Here is a 4,729-nt window from a genome sequence, read left to right on the forward strand (position 1 = left end):
CCCGACCCGTCGCCGCCCCCACGGTGAGCCCCTGCCACCACCTGTCCTGTTTTTTTTCTTTTTTTTTCTTTTTTGTTTAGTTTAGGTTTTTTAGTTCAAGTCTTTTCAGTTTAGTTAGTTTAGGTTATTTAGTTTAATTAGTTTAGGTTATTAAGATTAAATAGTTTAGGTTTATGTTTAACTAGTGGAGTCGTTGCGCCATTCCAAATGGCGCAGAGACCCGCTGAATCCATGTCCGGATTGAAAATAAAATCCATGGTTTAGTTGGCTTAGTTGTGGGCAAGCACATACGTTAACAAATTTATCACCCTTTAATAAAAAAGAAGATTGGTTTCTTGCTGTGTATAATAAGATGTACACATACATTTAAATTTGGCAGCATAAAATTTCAATGAAAACCATGTTGCACTGAAAATATGTGTATTTTCAGTAATCTTCCGTTTGAGCAACCACACACATTAAGAATTTAGATCTCATGTATACAAAAAAATATGCATACCAGTTAAGAAGGCCTTTATATTTTTTCGAGGTATTGCTTGCATCAAATTATTGTGTATGTGTGTGTGTGTGGGTGTGTGTGTGTGTGTGTGTGTGTGTGTGTGTGTTTTCGGAAAAAAGATGACCCGTTGCACCAAATGGCACAGATGCCCATTTAAACCATGAGCGTGCTTTCAAAAAAATTGCATTTGTTAATAACTTCATATTTCAGGGCATGTGTACCTCTTGATCCATTGCAACAAACATGGTGTGTTTTAAAAAATTAAGTCTTTGTTGATAAAATTAGGTTATAGCAATAACTTGAGATTTTTTTTCCTGTCAGGATGATTTAGAGCATCATTATGTTTGACATACATAGCCTAGGCAAGTCTTTGAGCAGTAGGCGATTCCCTAAAGTTCGGTACAGGAATTGAGACCCAAAAAAATATTTGAAGATTGTCTTAGCAGGTGTGGTCATCAATTCACAGCTTTGAGTTGGTATACAAAGAATAAATTGGATAGTTATAGGTTGTACAACTAAGATTAAAGAATCAGAATGTGCGTACAAAGTCAAGCAACCGGATGCCTCTTCTAACACACATAAAACAGATACATCATCTGCTACCATGCCTCATTCAAAGAAGAGATGCCTATAGAACAAAAACTGGATCGCTGACCTTGATGCTTTTTCCAGGTGGAAAGTGCCATTATGGAGATACTTATAAAGAAAAACATTAAGAACAAATGGCCTTCAGAAGAGTTGAAATAGTTTCCTAAAAAATAATTTGAACAACAAAGTGGCAAGACAAATGTACAACAATGGAGACCCGACGACATCCTCAAATACATGCATTGTGACAACTAACCAGTATACAACAGAAACGTGCTTAAGAGAGTGAGGGACACAACTGGAAAATATATATTATGTGTAACATTACTAACCGATCTCACTACCACAGAGTATAATGAACAACCATATGTTAAGGATGTTTTCAGTCATACAAACCGCATTTCTGATCCCTTTTCCATTATATCTAAATAATATCTAGTGGAATTTTAAGTTTTTTAGAGAACCCATCGCCAAATGGTGTACCATTATCATTCGGTACAACATGTGTTTAATCTTATCCAAGTGTTTAAACCCCCTAAAGTGATCTCATACTAATTCCATATCTTCAATCAAATATCATTCTGGATGGGAAAGGAAAAAAACAATGCATTAACCAAGAACCCTAGTAACATTTTAATTTATATTGAGAGCACTACGATATATATTCTCGTGTGGCAGCAATATAGAACATCATTCCTGTATAGTAGTTGTAGGCATCTTTTTTGCTTTTGATACATGGATATTCTGATTTCACGATTCTTTGCAAATCTGCAGTAGTTGTAGGAATCTTCTTTGTTTTTGAATTAAAAAAAGAGAGTTAGCCTAGACAATACATCAAGTTTTGGAGCATAGCAATCCAAAGAAATCAGTAATACCTATCTCAATCAAAACCTTGTTTGGAAATACATAACCAGTGCCCTCATCTTGTTCATGAGCGAGCATGAAAAAAGTTTGGTATATGCTCATGCAAATAGAATAAAACTGGCTTGATAGAACAAACAAACAAACAACTCTATTATACTCCATGGATATACTGTACTATTGCTTTTCAGAGCCAAAATGATCAAAAGTAATAAAATAAAACGAAAGTAAATCAACGGCATGATTTGGGACCAGAAAGATATAAAATCATTATACGAAAAGTGCCACACCATATGTTTATTCAAGACAGAATAATCACGAGCAATGCGTAATGAAGAAAGTAATTTCTTACAGAAACAACAGCCAGCTGAGATGTGGACCATTCATGCTCCTGCAACTTGTAATAACACACTCAAGTTAATGGGATAAGCACACACATTATTTGCAGCGTAAAAAATGGCTTCCCTAAAGATGCAGCGGATATAAGCTCACATTTCTGGACGTAATATGATTTAACAGAAACAAAATCCATTGGATTTGTGGCACCAGTTTGATGACAACAGGTAAGATAGAAACGGACCAGTTTGCTTGCTAAGGTACCAACAAGAAATTACAATCAAAGAAATGCATATGGAACTATGGCTACTGTTTGTATTTCAGAAAGTTCTAAAGTAGCACAACTTAAGACTTGTACCAACAGTTAAAGAAAATATGACCGCCAAACTCAATTAGAGCCCATACAGGTACCATATGACAATAGCTCAGAGCCATGTTTCACTTAATTATTTTGTTGACAAAATTAGTGCAGGACTTGTGGAGCATTTAGAAAGAATCCAAGAACAAAAGCACAAGGTACTTGGAGAGTTGGAATATAATACAACATAGGTGTGAAAGTATTATATGTACTCAGTAGAAAAATACTCGTGAAAGTACACTGTTCCAGCATGGAACGATAAATTTGACGAACTTGATGACAATCTGAAGGTGAAATCCTACCTTCAGGACATATATGCATTTTGTTATGGAATGGATTGAGGCATAACTACCCTGCCAGGAAAGAAACTCACACAATCAGGATCATTATACACTAAGAGGAAGGACTAAAGCAAAAAATGCAGTCAAATAAAAATATTGACACACAAAGCTCAATCGGCACCAAGAAAAGGGGTCAGCAAAAGATGTACAGCTGAACTGAACTGAATTTTATTGGGGCTTTTCCATGAACCGCAAGCTATTCTTTTATTCGCCTGAGAAGATTACAGTGATGTTGTCTACACAACACAGATTACTCTTCCACCCTGATCTGCTCCTACATTACAATGAGCTAAATGGCACAAATGCATCTATTTAACTATTACAACACTTCGAGTACAACGGAAGGATGGCTCAATAACTAATCAATGCAGGAAACTACTATCACAATATATTGAAAATCATCACCAGGCTGAATCTGTATTATTGGTTGGACTATACAAAACGTGAAACATGGTTGGTCTACTGTAATTGAACGACTAGGATTCCAACCATTGTGTGGGATGAATGATACAATTTTGTGGTAGGTAAGACTTTACTTAACATGACGAAAGAGCTTAGGGAACTGAAAAAAAAATAGTAACTTTAGAAAAACTGAAAAAGACCTCCACGCCAAAAATAACCTCTCCAACCTGTATGCAAAGTTGCAAACAATATTGATTTGATATGAACTGAAACAAAAACGGGAATCAAGAGAAGTCAAGAAGTGCATACGGGACCATGCTTAAACTCTGTCAGGGGTTCGATCTTAAGTCAGTCCTGCTAAACGTCCTGCACACACAAACATACAAAAAATCAAGCTAAGAAGGACGGCGTGGTTGATTTAGTCTAGCTGAAATTGACGCACCAAAAATGGCACACGCCAAATTGAGCAGTAGTTCTACTACTGCATAATGCAAGGTTTAATATAAATGGACCAGATTTATTTAAGCCCTGTCATACAAATCACACAGGTCCAGTATACGTTTACAGAGAAAAATCTTTGATATGTGTACATGTAATGTCGCCTCATTTCTGAAAGCACAAACCCACCCTAACTTTTCACATGAACAAAATGCAGATTTTCTCTTCCTTGAAGATATTACATGACTCGGCATCTTCTTGTAGGGAAGGGGGAAAGTAAAGAAAGAAGAAAATAGCACAGGCAATTGCTCACAAGACTACACTCACCTTCAAATGATCTCAAACAAGAAAAATTTGCAAGAGGCGTGAAGGGGGAGAAGGATTGAGAGAAGCTCACCTTGACATCATCCGAGCTCCTCCGTGCGCACCATCTTCAGCCGTCGGGACTTCACCTTCCCTGCCGCTCCATGAGGATTCTGCTCCTTCCTTGTCGCCAGTCTCTCCTCCACCCCGTGAGGCGTCCGCCGCCTGGGTCACCGGCCTCGCTGCTCCACCCCACACCGCTGGCCCCTTGGCCCTCCCCTGGTCCTTCAAGAAAACAGATATGTTTCTGTGTGTTGCGCACCTCTCATGGGGTGGCTTCATATTACATACTCCCTCCTTCCATCTATATAGGGCCTAATGCGTTTTTCAAGACCGCTTCGTGTCGCCCCTCTCGGACGACTTGGGAGCAGCCCCAAACCCTAGCCGCCGCCTCCTCTCCTCCCTCCTGCCCCCTCCCCGCCGCCACCCGAGGAGCCTGCCGGCTGCCGCGCGTCTTCCGGTGAAGGTGGCGGCGAGGATCTGCTGCCTCGCGCCGGCGTGAGGAGCTTGGTCGATTTCGCGTCGACCTCGACGCCGGCGGCG

At 39.3% G+C, this 4,729-nt stretch overlaps 1 long non-coding RNA gene across 2 annotated transcripts; it reads right to left on the reverse strand.

Annotated features, from left to right (window-relative positions):
• Positions 1–1,010: 1,010 nt before the first annotated feature.
• LOC119267605 lies at positions 1,011–4,417 on the reverse strand. 2 transcript variants are annotated; one of them, XR_005132501.1, is made up of 3 exons: positions 4,221–4,417; positions 3,695–3,751; positions 1,011–2,995 (listed from the first exon to the last, which is right to left on the reverse strand). It is a non-coding gene; the product is annotated as an uncharacterized LOC119267605 (long non-coding RNA). The 2 variants fall into 2 exon arrangements; XR_005132499.1 differs by lacking the exon at positions 1,011–2,995 and adding an exon at positions 3,010–3,612.
• Between the last annotated feature and the right edge of the window lie 312 nt (positions 4,418–4,729).

This window comes from Triticum dicoccoides, chromosome 1A (assembly GCF_002162155.2).
Source record: "Triticum dicoccoides isolate Atlit2015 ecotype Zavitan chromosome 1A, WEW_v2.0, whole genome shotgun sequence".
NCBI lineage: Eukaryota > Viridiplantae > Streptophyta > Magnoliopsida > Poales > Poaceae > Triticum > Triticum dicoccoides.